This window comes from Hemiscyllium ocellatum, chromosome 17, assembly GCF_020745735.1.
Source record: "Hemiscyllium ocellatum isolate sHemOce1 chromosome 17, sHemOce1.pat.X.cur, whole genome shotgun sequence".
Lineage (NCBI taxonomy): Eukaryota > Metazoa > Chordata > Chondrichthyes > Orectolobiformes > Hemiscylliidae > Hemiscyllium > Hemiscyllium ocellatum.
The window spans coordinates 37,571,774-37,590,656 of NC_083417.1; the positions used below are offsets into that span (position 1 = coordinate 37,571,774).

The 18,883-nt window shown below is 39.1% G+C and overlaps 1 protein-coding gene across 5 annotated transcripts in view; it reads right to left on the minus strand.

The window, feature by feature from the left end:
* Nucleotides 1-18,883, minus strand: part of znf536 (zinc finger protein 536) — a 576,486-nt gene that overhangs the window by 380,384 nt on the left and 177,219 nt on the right. The gene's annotated exons all lie outside the window — the stretch shown is intronic.

Consider the following 18,883-nt stretch of genomic DNA (forward strand, 5'->3'; position numbering starts at 1 on the left):
AGTAACCTTCTATGCTACTTACACCTGAAGAAACAGTTCCATTAAGAGCTTTCTTTTTTTATATTGTAGAAACAGGGTCTGATATCATTATATTAGCTGGATCTGTTAAACCTCTTTGTTCTTCTACCCATGCTGCAACCTAATGCCACCCAAAAACTAGCAAGGGGATTTTTAGACAAAAGTGAAAGTACTTTTATTTTCCAGTCATACTCTAGTAAAAAGGAAAAGCTTGCTGCTAAAACAGTGGCCATTCTAATCATCTACACAACAATATTTGCTATCAGGCATTCTAAATAGATTATCAGCAGTCCATCTGTGTCATTATTGATTTATAAGGCTTTAAGCTGCTTTCGAATGGAAGCTTTCCCACTAAGGGGCTTCTTGTACAAATCAGAGCCACACTCGGATACAGCAGTCTTTGCTCAAGCTGCAAAAAGATTGTACTTGAAACACAGGCATGCAGACCACAAATTTAGATGCCATTTATTCCTATTCTTTTTCCAATGATATCAAAGTGGATGCACAAGTCATCCACATCCAAGTTATTTACATAAATATGTTACTAGTGTATAAAACAGGCATCATTAACATATGAATACCATATGCAAATGATAAAGGCAGAGCAGATGTTAGTGCATGTAATTGACCTATATGTGAATTGCTTCTGAACTCCATACTGTATTAATACTCCACACAGTAACTAGATATAGCCTAAAAAGTGCATCTTTGAAACACTACACTAGAAATGAACCTGACAGGGTCCCAAAGATGTTAAAACAAGGTCACTGTCACCACTGTATTTCGCTGTCATCTGCATTCTGTTTCTTATAGATGACATCATCATGTGGCTGTGTAAATCGATAACTTAATAGCATTTGGAAAATGCTGCAGTCTGGAGCAGGTTATAAAGAATGTCCCAGTTTTATTCCTTTTGTAGCCAAAATGTCATATGTCTTAAACTCAGGTCCTTGCATGAATGCACAGTGGAAAACAGATGCCATTTTTTTAACTCTCAGGCTTTATTTTTCACTTCTTCTCAGAATAACATTAAATTGTAGTAAATAGCCTTTTGTCAAGAGGCCAGGGACCACCCTGTATATGATAATGCATTAGTGACCAGCTTTCCAGCTCCTGAACAGAAACATTCACAGACTTAAGAGATAGATACGAAGCAGTATTGTGTACAGCCGGTGAACAAATGCAGCACATACTAATAGAAGCGCACATAATAAATGATTGTGTTGGGGTCTAACAAGGAAATAATAGGCAGTCCGTCTGTGAAAGGATCAGCTTTTATAAATGTGATACAAAACAAAATTACACTATGTGTTACCATTGTATTTTTCACATAAATAAAAATCCTTGCATTTAAACTTATTTTCTCATGTCAGAATGTCTAAATTCTTGGATAAATCATGTTAGGTTCTATGATACTCACTATTCAGAGCATGATTTGCCACAGTATTCACAGGCTTTAAGACCTTTTACTTTAAATGAATTGAGGAGCTGGCCAATCTATAGACATGGTTTTAAACCAACAACCCTGCCTACCCTCCCACTGCTTCCTTTTCTTCTTAGCAATTCTAGCATCTTCCTCACCTGCATTCTAAAATTAACAAGATCGATTGCAGTCATGGATTAGAATTCGAGGTAGAAATCTATTAAAGTATTAATGCTCCTAGTTTGGTAAGCTTCACATATTTCAAAGTGCAATCCATTCTGTTTTACCCACGACCAATAAATCAACAAACACTCAGAAAATTAAAATGCGAAGTATATCTGGCTTAAACAAGTTTTCCATGTTTCTCCAGTGATGTTTGTTTCTCTAGTTTTGTTATTCATTCAATCTGTATTGATTAAAGCCGTATTGTGCTGTAATATCCTTCAGGAATGCAACTAACATCTTCTGTAACTTCATCTGCTGTCTGTTTTCAACAGTAAAAGCCACAATGCTGTCCAGTAGCTACAATATTAGTTCCTTGGACTGTCAACCAAAAAATCCCATCTTGAATCCTAGTATTAAGCAATACATTTGAGGAGTGGTATGATCTACATTCACTTTTCCACAATTTTTGAAGGGTGAGTTAGATCCATCACAGCATTTCTAAAGAAGAAAGGGCAACTTGACCTATGATCTTTTTCTGTGTGGATCAAATGTGGATTACGACCATACAGAACTAGTACCTATCTGTGTAATTATTCAGGAGCTGTGACATTTCACCAAGCTACCCTTGCCAATGTTAAAGGTAACAGAGAATGGATGAAAACGGGAAAAAAAGTATAAACTAAAATGTACATAATAAAGCCACAGTAGTTTGTAAAAACCAAAAACAGCTTAGAACAAAAAACTATATTTCAAGCACAAATGGATAAATATTTATGATAAGCCAATTTGTTCATATTATGGTATATCTATGAAAAATGCAGAATGGGGACTCATTCAATTTGCAAGCCCTATTCTCCCAGGCACCAAATTGATTTTGCTTGCCTTGTCTTTTTTTAAGAACAGACAGGCTGCCAGCAATCTTCACACATTTCGTTTGCAGCTTGCTTAATGGCTAAGAGTATTGTATGTTACTAATATCAATAAATCATAATCTGCATCCGTTATAAGGTAAGGTGCACCTTGGCTGTAACCAACTATGACTAAAGAATTATTAAAATGGCAAGCAGAGGAGAACCACATATGCTAACATAAAGGCGAGCAAGTCCAGGGATGAAGAGATTGCTCACATTCTAGCCCTACTGCAGAGGACACAGATGAAGAGTTCAGATTACAGAAGAAGATTGATACTTATATTTTAGGATGCTTTAAGTACACTAGACTGTCAGTGCATTTTGCCTTGCATTCATTGGCAAAGAGTATGGGGCCATCAAGTTCAAACCTTGTACACAGCTTTGTTGGTGTACAGTCATCAAGAAACCAGTAATCAGCTCTATGAATACTGCAGGACAGCCCAGAGTGATGGAAACTCTGGTGGCACCTCTGACAGCTTCAATGAGAACTCAGATCTCTGTCAACTGATATAATCACATCACTCCTGCGCTCTGTACTTAAAGAGTGCTGAGAGATTTGAGAGTCAGACACATAAGCATGGTAGTGCTGCCCCAGGAGAGGCAATCCCTGAACAAAGTGGTTCTAGGAATCCAACTATCCCAAAATGCCTGGCTCCTACTAAGACTCAGCTGTCTACAGCTTGGCTTTCTATGAATAGGGTTCCTCGGGGTCACTGTCAGGGCCGTTGCAAATGACTTCACTATAAATTCAGTAACTCTCAAGCAGAAGGCACTGGGATCCATCTCAGAGAAACCGACAAAAATAGAAGCCAGGATGGCAATGGTTATTTTATAGCTCTCAATTATTAAATATTTAGAATCCAGCCTGAAAATGATAGGCCGTGCCTGATGAAGCTGATTGAATTTTTGAAGAACATATAATATACAGCAGTACAACACAGGAACAGGCTCTTTGGCCCACCATATCTGTACCAACCATGATGCAATTCTAAATAATTCCCATCTGCCTGACCATTGTCTGCATCTCCCTATTACTTGATTGTTCATATATCTCTCTAAATGCCTCTTAAACATTGATATTTCATCTGCTAAAGGTTACTGAAGTAGTTGAAAGGAAAATGTCTACGAGTGGTTTTTTTTATATACAGTTTCAGAAGGCATTTGAAAAAATCATGCATAAGAGACTGTTAGCCAAAGTTAAAGCCCATGGAAATAAAGACAACTTATTGACTGGTGGGGAAATTGGCTAAGGACCAGAACATAAGGCAGAACATAGGGATAATGGACGTGATGAGGCTTTACGGTTCTCTTAGGATCCGTGTTACAATTATTGACCATATGTATTATCAATTTAAATGATGGAATAGAAAGTTACATATCCAAGTTTGCAGAAGACAGGAGAAAAGGCATCATTGTAACCACTTTAGATGGAAGCATAAACACAGGGATATTGGAACAAACCTCTGCAGAATGGCAATCGTGTCACATTGTAAATCTGCATCCATCTTTTTCCCCATTAATGTAGCTTCACATTTCTGACTGGGTTTTTGAAACTTGGCCTCTTCAGAAATGTGGAGTGGTCTTCCATCAGGGCCCTTTATAACACACAATCATTGGTGGTGGCAGGGGGAAGCAGGTCAAGCCCCCTATAATATCAAAATATACTGTATTCTGGTAAGTCCTCAGTCATGAACACACTGAAGAGTTTTGGACAGTATAAATAGCTTTTCAACGTGTTAGTGAATGAGTGTGCATGAGGAAGTGAGTAGAGTGGCAGGGGCAATAGGGTGCCGGTTAAGAGGAGTGCTAGGGTGTAATCATGGACAGGGTTACAGGGTGTTCAGGAAGGTAGGTTGCCAGCTGAATACAGTGGCAGGATGGTGAAGTCAAGGTGGAGTCAATGGTTTGGCAGGGCAGTTGGAGGATCAGGCATCAGAGGGTCAGGAGAGAGTTGAAGGGTCAGGAGCAGGGAAAGCCAGATCAGGAAGGACATCAAGGGTCAGGAGCAGGGAAAGCCACAGTGTCAGCAGGGAGTCAGGGAATCAGTGGAGAGTGGAGTCAGATTGGACAGTCATGCTGTCACTGAGAGAAAATGAGGACTGCAGATGCTGGAGATCAGCTTTGAAAAGTGTGGATAGTTGCCTAGGAAACGTTAGACAATCAAACTTATGTCTAATTCCTGGCTAACTACACGACTGATGAAAAGTGTGGCACTGGAAAAGCAGAGCGAGTCATGCAACATCTGAGGAGCAGGATAATCAACATTTCAGCCATAAGCTCTTTATCAGGATTCATGATGCCCAAAATGTAGACTCTCCTGCTCCTCGGATGCTGCTTGAACTGCTGTGCTTTTCCAGTGCCACACTTTTCATCAGTCATGTAGTTAGCCAGGAATTAGACATAAGTTTGATTGTCTAACATTTCCTAGGCAACTATCCATAGGATTCATGATGAAACATTGATTTTCCTGCTTCTCGGATGCTGCCTGACCTGCTGTACTTCTCCAGCACCACTCTAATCTCCAGCATCTCCAGTACCCACGTCTGCCAAGTATCCAGATAAGTCAGATCTGTCCCATCTCAGATTCTAAACCAAATTCAGAGAGATTTTATGCATGGTGCCAGGAAATTGGTGAATTGTCCATGAGTAGTGTAAGCTTCCCAGTCAATTCCAGCAGAATCAGTGTGTCAGGTACCAACACTTAATTTTAGTACTGACTACCTAGATACAGAACATTCTCGCTGCTGATATATTAAGTGAATGGGTAAAATGATATCAAATGAATGTCAACATCAAGTTTGTTGTCATCCATTTTGCACCTAAAAAGGTGAATGGGTTACTACCCATATTGCAAATACCTAAACAAGTGGATGTTTCAAGAAGGAACAAATTACTGCACATGATGGAATCTATATTGAAAACAACAAATGCTGAAGTTCACAGCAATTCAGACAGCATCCTTGAACAGAGAATAAGATAACTTGGAAAACTATGTACCTAGCTCATTAGAAAGCCATAATCAAAAAGCTATGGGAATATGGATTTTTATTTCCAGATGTTTAGATTATGTATGGGTAGAAGTCATACTTCAGCAATTCAAAACCCTAGTTAGAGCATACTGGTGAGCAGTTCTGGGCCACACATATTTGGAAAGATATATTGACATTGAAGGGAGTAGAGTAGATATACCAGAAAATGATACCTAGACTGAAATTACACAAGTTATGGTTGTATTTCCTGGAATTTACATAGTTAAGGAGTGATTAGGTCAGGGTTTTAAAAATAGATAAAGTTGGAGACTCTAGAAACCCAGGAAGATAGACGAAAAATTAGAGCAATGCCATTCAGAAATGAAACTCAGAGATAGTTCCACATGGAAAGGATAATAAAAGTTTACTTCAAAAATGACAATGGATTCAAGAACAACTGTCAACTTTGGATAGATTTTTTTAGTATGCAAAGATATTAAGGGATATGGTGCGAAATAAATTTGGAGTTGGGTCACAGATCAGCCACTATCTTGCTGATAACTGAACAGGCTTGAGGGGCTACGTGGCCATTCCAGTGCTCTTGTGAAGACTTGATGAAGCTTTTGATGTTTTAAATGTTTTTGCCAATTCCAGTTTCCTTTTCTTACTGCCACACTGTGGTGCAGAATACCTTCCTACATTTGTGAACTTTTTTTTTCTATCCATTCTGTGCAGAGTTACTGCTGTCTAAAGTAACCTAATTTATTTTGTGTATTGTCATAAACAAAGCTAATGTAATGAGATGACATGTCTGATTTACACAAGGTCCATTGCTCCAGTACAGTGGCTAGGAAAGTTTCTCAGCAGAGAACGGTCAAAATTTAATTCCTGGGATTTGTAAATAGTGCCTTGGCATTTTAGCAGACCTCGCAGAAATTATAATTATATCTCAATACTGAAATCACATGTAAAGTTTATTCTATTAGCATGACATGGCTCTCATATCGGTACATCAAATTCCTCCTTGAGCTCCATCTTGTATCTCAAGATTAGTATATAGCTGAAGTGAGATCTGAGACATAGCTGTCTAAATGATATTACATGAAATTAAATATTCCTAATTTTGAGCAGAATAGTCATTCTAAATATAAAGTAAAACCTTCAGTCTTTGTCTTCAATCTATCTGTAACTCTTTGTATAATACTTGGACACTAAAATGCAACAGCAATCAATACAAATAACATTGTATGATTGGACTATAATCATGAATAAAAAGAAAGTTTAAGGAAAATCATTTAAATCAGAAGCATGTTCAGAACAAAAAGCTTTTACTGTTCTTGAATGAGTGAAATAAAAGCTGCATCTGACTGTTTGTATGATATTCTGCTTCTGTTCTGTGGTGACTCTGGTGACTATATAATTAATTCATCTGTTATGCTGCAATTTTATGACTGTTTCCAGATATATACAAATTAGCCTATTCAGCCAATAGTATGAACTAGCCTGCATCTATATGGTCACCATAAAAGCTTTAATCAACGCACCAGGAATCACACTTGGGCCACAGCCAATGATCCTAGTTAGTTTGTTCTTCCTCTTCTTGAGAAGTATATGGTGCTCAATGGTTCTGTTCAAAGTGGGGGGGGGGGGGGGGAGGGGGGTGGTGGAGGGGGGTGAGGTGTCACTGTGTAATAATTCTTCAAATAATCATGGATCCTAGCTGAGATCCACATGGACTCTAGTCAGCCATTACTGTTGATTGGATTTGTCATACCTCAACTATCCATCTGTTGGAAGCAACTGTGAGCTCAAGATGTGAGCCCTCCTTCAGTCAGGAGACTGATCCATCATAATGATGGTCACGTTTGGAATGGCACACATTTGAAAGTTTGTGTGGAAGGCCAGGGTATTCATGTCCCAGCCTAGACTTTATTTTTGGTAAGCTTTTGTCAAATTTAAGGTGGGATTGCACCAAAGGAAGTCTGTTGAATTTTAAAAACAGTTATTCTCAAAATGGTAGAAATACTTAGCTGGCCCATCAATATGAGGAAACATAAACTATCCATTTTCAACCAACGTTTAATTACAGCATCTGAAGGTTCTACATGTCATCTTTACTGAACATTAAGATAGCATCATTCATTCTACAATATCAATATCAATACTACAGTATAACATATGACAGCAATAGACATGAACTTTCTTAAATTCACATGATAGTTCTTTAAATGAAGTACAAACTGGAATATATCTTTGCTATAAATAAAATTGCACTTGTTCTGAATTTCAAGTTGGAAGAAGTCCCCAAAATATGGTACTTGTGAATGAAGAAAATGGTTTAAATGCATTTAAGAGGAAGCTAAGCAAGCAATGATGGCAGAAGGGAATGGATGATTACAATGCTAGATTAAAATGAGGGAATGTGGAAGGAAGTTTGAGTGGAGCATATACACCAGACTGGTATTTCTGTGCAATGCAGCCAATGTAATTCTATGCAAGTATTGTTTACTCCACAGGCTCATGAGTATGTGTTACCAATCCTCTGTGCCATCTTTTAAAAAGAGATTTTTGCAGGTACGCACATTCCTATTACTAATTTCAGAGATTCAGCCTCTTGCGTCTTTCACTCTCTTAAACTGGTTCCTTCCTGAATACGACCTAAAAAGAAATTATGATAAATGCTCTATGGTTTACCTGTAACAATTCAAAGTCATTTTTCATACTAAATAAATGGAAATTTGTAATAAGTTGAATTTGGCCATGTAAATAGCACAGCAAGGTGAACACTTAATGCATATGAGTCATCAGGTGATTTATATAAGCAATTCTGGATTAAGAATAAACTAAATAACTTCCACCAGATCGATCCATATAATTCACCATTCCGAGTAGAGATACAGAAACCACTTCAGTCTGAAGTGAATCCAAATAAATTGATATCAGTTCTTCAAAATTCCTGCAAAGTTGATCATTTCTACATCATGAGCCAAAGACCCATGTTACTGTCTCATACGTTTTTTCAATGAGATAAGAAAATGGATTGTTTTTTAGCACTGTCAAAGTTATGCTTCTGAGTTATGGACTTGACATACAAGTATGATGAGATCACTGAAGCTTGTAGTGACACAAACCCAAAGGCAGAATGTACTCAAGAACAGCACCTCATCTTTCTATTGCTTATGTAAAAAGGACCAAAGTTCATTTATCTTGATTTCCAAGAAATAACGTTTTTACATATATTGGCACTTTACCTTCTTTGACTTTCAAGGTTCCAAGTAATCTCCAGATAAAAAGCTCTGGATTGAGAACACAGCAGTTCCCAATTCAGTTCACAGTATCAGGGAAGGATATTTCATTTGCATGAGGGTAGGTGCCACTTTAGAGATCTTTGATTTTCACCTGTCACATGCACTTGAAAGCATGGAGACCTACTCACCTATGGAGAGTCAGGGTAGACTTACCCAATTATAGTAGTGGAGATGAAATAATTCAATGCTGCAAAGGGGATTAGGTTACAATGTTTTTTTCTGAATGGGTGAGCTAAAGTGTTCTCTCTCTGTCATAATTATCTTGTGCAGCATAATGGAATTGGCGTTGGATGGTGAAACACCATTCTGCATAAGAACTACATTATCTGAGATATACTTAGCCATCAAGCAGGAAGGGAGCTATTTTACATAGCTGGATTCTTCAAGATTCAAAGGACTTTGGATTGATGAAAGAAAAATTGGGAAGTGGCTCATAAGTCTATTTATTTGAAGAACTGAAAAAGGTGCCTTTCTTTTACTAGCCACAATTTCAGAGCAGATTATGTTAAACTTGAGTTGAATCCAGATTTGTGAAACACACGACTGCATTTGAGAGCAGAAAATCAGGTAGATCACTTTTTAATCTCACAGGAATGTGTCCTGACATTTTTGTCAGTTCAAACGATGAGTAAGAATTTACAACAAAAAACTCAGCAGGTCTGGCAAGATCTATGGTGAGAAATCAGAGTTAATACATCGGATCCAGTGACTCTTCCTCAGTAGGTGAGAAATTGAGTTCTGATTTCCATCCACAGATGCTGCAAGACTTGCAGAGTTTTTCCAGCAATTTCTGCTTTTATTACAATTTCCCGCATTGGCAATTCTTTCAGTTTTTATTAAGAATTTAGAACAGAGAGATTGTTTATGTTTATAGCATGTCATGCAGCAAGATCAGTGTGACCTCGAGCTGGGAAGTGGGAAACAACATTTGTGCACATAAGAGCCAAGCAAATCCCAACAAGTGAATATTTAATGACTTTCCCTTGACACTTGTTAGTATTACGATTATTAAGGCTCTCATCAACATCCAGAAGGTCACCCTTAACTACTAAACTGGTTCCTTGAAAGTAGAGTCATATGTAGACAGGACAGTGAAAATGACATTTGGTATGCTTTCCTTTATTGGTCAAAGCATTGAATTTAGAAGTTGGGAGGTCATGTTGTGGCTATACAGGACATTGGTTAGGCCACTTTTGGAATATTGCCTGCAATTCTGGGCTCCTTCCTATAGGAACAATGTTGTGAAACTTGAAAGGGTTCAGAAAGGATTTACAAGGAGGTTGCCAGGGTTGGAGGGTTTGAGTTATAAGGAGAGGCAGAATTGGCTGGGGCTGTTTTCCCTGGAGTGTCAGAGCTAAGAGGTGACCTTATAGAGGTTTATAAAATCATGAGGGACATGGATAGGATAAATAGGCAAGGTCTTTTCCCAAGGGTGAGGGAGTCCAGAACGAGAGGGCATAGGTTTAGGATGAGAGGGGAAAGATATAAAAAGGACTTTAGGGGCAACATTTTCCACACAGAGGGTGACACCTGTCTGGAATGAGCTGCCAGAAGAAATGATGGAGGCTGATACAATTACACCACTTAAAAGGCACCTGGATGGGTACATGGATAGGAAGGGTTTAGAGGGATGGCAAATGGAACTAGTTTAGGTTGGGCTATCTGGTTGGCATGGGTGAGTTGGACCGAAGGGTCTGTTTCCATGCTGTACATCTCTACGGCTCTAAGTGAGTATTTTTCAGGGAATAGCTCACCTTGTGATTCCCCAATCTCTCTCGGACCAACAAAGTGCACGTTACAAGTACAAGAATATGTTCCATTTGCTTGAATGTGTGGAATTTCAAAAACACTTAAGAAATGTAATACTATCAGAGGTCTTTATAAATGCTTAAATCAACAGCATCCTGTCTGTGTATCATTGGTGTCCCATGGGCGTCATTTGTACAAGAGACATGGTTACTGCTCACCAAAGGCTTCTTTAACAGCACTTCTCAAACCAACAGTCTCCACCAACTTGAAAGCTAATCACAGCAGGTGTATATTGCCTCCAAGCTCCATTCTATGTGACACATCATACATCTTAGACATATTGCCATTGATTCATCATCATTAGATCAAACACTGGAACTTTCTCCCTGGCAGCAGGTTATAAAGCATCTTCTTGACCACATCCACAGCAGTTCAAGAAAATCCACCACTACCATAAAAGAAAAACTGGGATCAGTAAACAATATCGGTTTTGTAGTGATGTCTACATCCTGAGACTGATATTGACAGATGATTGTCACCAGATACAGTCAAGAGTTTTGGTTTCTCAGCTGAAAATGTGTTGCTGGTTAAAGCACAGCAGGTCAGGCAGCATCTCAGGAATAGGGAATTCGACGTTTCGAGCATAAGCCCTTCATCATTTTTTACTTTTTTTTTGGTTTCTCAGGCAACATTACTGACTTTCACCTGATTGGCTCAGTAAAGTAAGGTTCTGCTAAGCAAAGATTTAAAGCTAAAGCAGATTACATGCAGGTTTTTCTGACTTTCATTCCTTTATGTGCTTTCATAACACAGGACAGCAGAAATACTTTTGTCTGAAGAGGTTTCTCATGCACACCACCAAGATTTTAAAGCCCGGTAATTACATACTAATGCAAAACAATGCATACTGGGTCTTTTCCTCCCACTTATGTCTTTATTCAAGCTCATTTGTTAAGATATTAGTCCAGATAATGGTCATTATTCCACACCACCATTGTGATTTGTGGTTCTTCTAATTTCTGCTGTGTCAGTGGCAGATATTTTGACCAAACCCCTCTTGTCCAATGCTAGATCAATTCTCCCACTCACCGTATGTGGAGGTTCTGAACACTGTCAGGATATCCCAGGAGCCCTGTTGCCAGCACAATTTTTGACCCACACCAGGCATTCAGTCAAACAATGACAGTCTGGATTTGCCTTCCCCATCATCATGGTGGCCCAGCAGTCTTGGAGAAACCTCTCACAGCACATAGGTTGAATAGTGGACACTATCTTGTACATACAACTACACATTCCTATCTCAATTACTGTTTTAGCACCAGACCACTCAGCTAACCTGTCCTTAACCATATTTCCCATTGCAACCCTCTACATCACTGTCACTCTATCGCCTAAACCCACTTGTTAGCGTTATCTTATATCAACATGTTGTTGTTTAATGTGGGAATATCACATACAAGAAATAACTCAAACAGATCAAAAATTCATCTTTTTTTTACTAACACCAAAGCAAATGGAAATGAAATGAGCAGAGGTTGCATTTGCCTCAGAACAGAAATGAATGGCTTGCACATCGAGTACCAACAATTATACAATCAATGGATGATCACTGCACTCAACTCTCATCTACTGGAACTGGGTGTCAATTATAATCTGTCTGGCTTGAAGCACTTGACACTATTGTGCTCTATCCTGCTGAAGATGATATTCCTCTTGCTCAATCTTCTCATCTTCCTCCTTCTGAAAAAACTGCTTCTGATGTCCCAACTTGTTGCTATCCATCAGATCTGCTGTTTGTTCCAGTTGTGCAGCAAAATGCCTTCATATGCCTATCCAATGCCCGCTTAAAATGCCCATAAAGAGGGAGAGTCCACCACTGCTACTGGCAGGGCATTCCATGAACTCACGACTCGCTGAGTAAAGAATCTACCCCTAACATCTGTCCTATACCTACCTCCCCTTAATTTAAAGGGGTAATAGCTGACTCCATACGTGGAAAAAGGTTCTCATGGTCAACCCTATCAAAACCCCTAATCATCTTGTACACTTCTATCAAGTCACCCCTAAACCTTCTTTTCTCCAATGAAAACAGCCCCAAGTGCCTCAGCCTTTCCTCATACGGTCTTCCTACCATACCAGGAAACATCCTGGTAAAACTCCTCTGCACCCGTTCCAGTGCCTCCACATCCTTGGATTGCATGAAGAAGCCAGAGCACATGATGGAAACCCTGCAGTCATCCAAGGCTGGGATGAAACCAGGGTCTCCACCGCTGTTAGGTAGCAGTGCTAACCATTGAGCCACTGTGACACCCTGATCTCCTGCTCCATCCTGATCTCCTGCTCCAAGTTCTTACATCCAATATTAAAAATAGTCCATGGCTGCTGTTTTGGACATCAGTGTGACTGTTAAAGACAGACAAAAGTAGCAAGAAATTAGGGGGGTCAAAAATCCTATCTGTAGGATCAATTTGATTTTGGTCAGCTGTTCTCATTTTACTTGCATTTAGCCAAAAGTGCTGGAAGTTCCTGGGTGTTTTGGAATATTGGTCAGCTCTGAGTGTTGAACCTTCCCAAGTACTGAATAACATGTGAGAAAGTCAGTAACATTGTGTAACATGTCCAGTGAGGAGCTTCTCAATGCTGAGAGCAAAAGTCACATTTTCCAGCCAAGTGTTGAACAGAGTTCTGAAAGACGAATCAGGTCAGACTCAAAACATTACCTGTCCCTCTCTCCACAGATGCTGCCAGACCTGCTGAGTTTCTCCAGCATTTTCCATCTTTGCGGTAGTGTAACTGGTTGTCCTTGGAGTTTTAGCCAGACAAGCCTGGGGACATTTGGGTCTAAAGAGTCGGGACATGTTGTATGTGTCTGCATAGAGGCAGGTTCATCCTCCTCAGCTTGAACTCCTACAGGGCTGAAGGTGGCAGGCCCAATTACCTTGGTGATGTTCTGCGAGGAGACTTCAGTGAGAAGGCTTCCCTCCCATTGGGTACCTGCAGTGATTGCTCTGTCTCCTTGTGAGGGAAAGGGCACCTGGAGTGAGGTAAGTGCCCTCATCTCCCTGTTGTGATTGATTTTATTGTCACATATATTTTACAGTAAGTATATAATAAAATACAGTGAACAGCTTTCATTTGTTGCCATTTTGAATAATTTAAAAGTAATTCAAAAAAAAGAGAGTGATGCAGCTTGAAGAGAGTCCATCTTCCTGAGTCAGCTCATCAAAATCAATGATGCCTGTTCAGTCAGCTCTCTGCCACCACTTCGCTGCTATCGATGGACACATCCTCAGATGCTATCTTCACCGCTGGGATGATTCACCTCACCACTGCCTCGTCACATCCTGCACTAGCCCAACCAATGTCACAGTCGCGTCTCTCACTGCTGGGCCCATCTCATCGATGTTATTGGAGCGATGGAGTCCAGGTTTGTGCAGACATCAGAGGGCTGTGGGGAGCACTGAGCATTGCTCTCCATGACAGCCAGATATTGACATTCCACAGGTTGTAGTCCTGTAACGTTAGGTTGCCCAGTGCCCCTGACAAACCTGCCTGCCACTCCTGTATCTTCCGTTAGTAACTAGCAATATAAAATGTTTACTCAGGTACCTACACTTGTTCACTGGCAAGAATTCCAGAGGAATTGCCTGACTGTGAAACACTTGATTTGACTATTTATGCTACTTGTATTTTGAAGATTCCTATCAATTTTTGTTAAAGGACAAGAATGCTCAGTGTTGCAAAAGCTCCAAGGTGCTACTTGTGAACTGTGAGCTCACACATAAAGAATGCAATAACTGTAAACATGTGGGAAAACTGGATCATCTGTTTGTTAGTTTGTTGTTACCATCTATAATTCCTGTCTTAGCATCTATGTTGACAGCTCCATTTTCATAGCTGAAGTGGAATGGGTGCCTGACAACCAACCTCTGCTTTGAAGCATCACCAGATTTTTGACTTTCATTTCCCTTGATCACAGTACCCTGAAGAGTTGGCTGTAGGGAATTTCAGTTAGCAAGTAGAAAGTTGGAATTTTAGATGTTTAGGAACTTTGGGGTGAAGGAAGTTAATATCTGTGCTAATTCCACACCGGCAGCAAATTGGTTTCATGCCAGTAAAACATTATTGGCAAATACATAAACAGCTTCACACTGCTGAGGTCACTATGAAGGACTCTGGTTCTCAATCTCTCCCCTCGCCTGAGGCATTGTAACCCTCAGGTTAAACCACCACCAATTCTCTCTCTAAACAGGGAGCAGCTTTATGATCTGGTAGGGCTATGGCAAATTCACCTTTACCTAGATCATACCCTATACAAAAGAGACTCATATAAAATCTATATTCTTTTTCTTTTTAAATGCGACCTGTACATGAAATCATATATTGCACATGTAACTCAAATAATTATGTAAAAATAATATGAATAGCAAATTGAAGCCCAAAAATACAGCACATGGCAAAAGTAATATGGTCCTCAGAAAGGAAATCAGGACTTCTACAGGAAAAGCAACTTTGGTGTTAAAGAGTACAAATGTGTGAGTCCATGCATGGTCATTGTGTCAAAAGAAAATGCAGTAAGATTGAAAGCAGAGTTTGACATCAGGGATTGCAGCTGCTGCCTTGGGATCTTAATATGATTATGTAATCTGCCTTCTGTATATTCTGAATGTTGGAATTAGCCCCAAGAGATATAAAATGCTTAGTTTAGGAAACAGAGACAATGGCTTTGTAGCATTTTACAATGTCTAAAAGGGCAGTTTATGTGACATCAACAAAACCCTGTTCTATCCACCTCTCATGAAAAATAAAAACCAATTATGTTCACTTTTTCATAACAAAAAGGCTTTTTAGCATATAGAAAAAGTTTATTTAAGCAACATATTTAATAACAAGGAAATGGTACCTGGTTGTCAGGCACTGTGTGTGATCATTCCTCCTCTGTGACACTGATGATTTGCATTCAACGACATTTTGTTAAATTAAGATTTGATCATTCAAAAAGCTCTTTCATTGTTTTCATTTCCATTGCAAATTCATCATTACCACCATAGTATGAGCAAATATATCTGTTTCATCAATTAGGTCATTCAGTATTAAAATAAAAAGTTAGTTTTGCACCCCAAAAACAGAAAATGCTGTAAAGTTCAAAGGTTGTGGCTGTCATCTTTTGATTAAGAAAAGGAAATGATTTCACTAAACAGCAATTCGCTCTTGTGTTGTTTTGTTTTAACTGACTTTGTAGTTTCCAGTGAACTGGACATATTTATTGAAGCACATAAGTTACTTCATGGTTACTAACATCTTGCTAATCTTAACAAAATATCTTCTTTCCTGCCAATAGTCTAAATGTCATAAACTATAAAATACCGTTAACAAACTATTTTCTAAACATCTCTGTTGCGAGTCTTTAAATGCAAACACTGAGATACATTAGGTTCTTTTTAAATCATTTGTAAACTGACTTATAAAAGGACTGAACAAAAAAATGTAGAAGCTTCCATCTGTTACATAATTTTCCATTGTAGTCCTGTGCATGCCAGTTTACTGAACCATAGCTTGCTAAAGAGACTACTGGGTCACAGATTGAAAAACAAAGACCAAGCTTTTAATGACTGCATTTTTCTCAAGCACCTCTGACATAAAAATAACTGCACAAATACAAAACTGATGTGAATAGTACCAGAAAGAAAAAAATGCAAATCTCCTCAAAATACAAAAAAGGGCAAGCAGTCACATATTAAAGGAACAGAGTTGGCATTTCTTGTTCAAGTTACATAATTACCCAAAGAACAGTAAATATTTTCGACAGTTTTGCGCAATACCTAAAATATTCTTGAATAGAAATTTATTTCCTTTTTTAGGATGACTGTTACTTCATAAGCACAAAAGCCTGAATTATCTTCCACATTTGCTACGAGATGTACCTGTAATTAGCCACAAACAAATGGTGTAATTGAAACATTTGTGAAATTATGGATCAGACTTACAGGCCTAACCATATACACCAAGTACTTTTAATTTTCCATGTCTGAATATGTCTTCAGTCCACAAGACTGATCACATCTATAACTCTCCCATGTATGTATCTTCAGTTGTGATTGTTCAGGGGTCTCTCGACTTTGTGACCAGATTTTGCAGCAGGAAATCGTCAATTTTCTAGTCTTTTGCTTACAGACTTTCAAAACAAAAAATTCTATTAATTAATCTGCATCTCGATCTGCTCTGCATTTTAGGATTTTACATTACAGTAGGAGACTATTTGATCCATTGTATCTGTACTAGCTCCCAAGAGAGCTACCAAGTTAGTCCCATTCTCCGACCTTATCGCCATAGCCTTCTAAATTCATTACTTACAAATATATCTCCAATTCTCTTTTGAAACCTCCTCCAGACTCTGCCTCCACCATTTTCCAGGCAGTACCTTCTAAATTCTGACAACTCTCTTAGTAAAGAAGTTTCTCCTAATCTTACTCCTAGTTCTCGGTGAAAATCCTGAAATTGTGATCCTCGAGTTGCTGACATGCTAACTAGTGGAAACAGAATATCAACCTTGGTTTGAAGAAGAATGCAGGAGGACATGCTAGGAACAGACCCAGGCATATCTAAAAATGGGGCATTAACCTGGTGAAGCGACAATATGGACTTTATATGTGAAGCAGCAAAACCAGTATGTGATAGAGCTAAGCAATCTTGCAATTGAATGAATCAACTCTAAGATCTGCAGTTCTACCACATTCAGTCATGAATGGCAATAGGCAGTTTAACTCAGTACAGGATGAATCTTCACAATTGAGTTGGCACGATGGATCAGTGCTTAGTACTGCTGCCTCACAGCACCAGGGACCTGGGTTCAATTTCAGCCTTGGGCAACTGTCTGTATGGAGTTTGCACGTTCTTCCTGTGTTTGAGTGGGTTTCCTCCCACAATCCAAAGATATGCAGGTTAGGTGGATCGGCCATGATAAATTGCTCATAGTGTTCAGGGATGTGTGTTAGTTGGGGTAAATGTCGAGTAATGGGTTTGGGTGGGATACTTTTCAGAGAGTCATGTGGATTTTTTTTAAGAGTAGATTACACTTATTGTGGAAACAGGCCCTTCAGCCCAACAAGTCCACACCGACCCTCCAAAGAGCAATCCACCCAGACCCTTTCCCTACATTTACCCCTTCACCTAACACTATGGGCAATTTAGCATGGTCAATTCACCTAACCTGCACATTTTTGGACTCTAGGAGGAAACCCACGCAGACACGGGGAGAATGTGCAAACTCTACACAGATAGTTGCCTGAGGCGGGAATTGAACCCGGGTCTCTGGCGCTGTGAGGCAGCAGTGCTGACCACTGTGTCACCATGCCACCAACTTGTTGAGCCGAAGGACCTGTATCCATATTGCAGGGATTCTAATTCTCGGAAATTGTTCATAATTTTGAACATCTCAATAATGTTACCTTTTCATCTTCCTTGCTCCAAAGAGAATAAGTCCAATTTATCTAATCTTTCCTTGTATCTAAAATCACTCATTCGTGATACCATTCCAGTAAATCTCCTTTGCACACTCTCCATGGATGATAAATAAGGTGACCAGAACAGAACACAACACTCCAAATATGGTCTGACCAATGATTTGCCCCTGTCTGTTACTTTAATGCAATTTTCTCAATGTCACATGAAAATTATGAGTGATTTCAAATAAAGGGCGTTGTCTATTCAAAAAATGCAATATCTTCAGCTTTCTCTCTAGATGCAACACTTATTGTTTAAGAAGTGCCAATTTGGAGCATTGGTCAGTGTCAGTTTATCTTACATCAGCCATAAATAATCCTTCTATGGTACAGGATATATATAATATATATATATATATATATATATACACACACACAAATAGCATGAGTACAGGGAAAGCGATAATGATATTAATGTTGAGCTCTTATTAGAGTAGCTAAGACATTGTTACTGTTCATATAACACAGCTATCAATAAAAGGTACTGTGTTTTGAGTGTTGGATGTTTGGGTACAGTTAGTATCTTGTGGTTGTGAACAGTTGAAGGGACATTGGTATGATTCATTACAACCTCCATGTCTGGTGTCATATTGGCACTGAAATTGAGACTATATTATTCACATGTTTGATAGATGGAACGTATTTTGGCTTCACTGCAGCATCCTGTTGATGATGAATACCATGTATGTTGATACTACATTGTGCCAGTGTGTAACAGCGACCTTCACCAGTTGTTCACAATTTTGATTATTCTTCCCACTCCAAGATAATCTAAGGTAGAATGGGCACTTTTCAGAACCTAAAGTGGTGGCCTTAGGCCTCTTCATGAGTTTGCGCC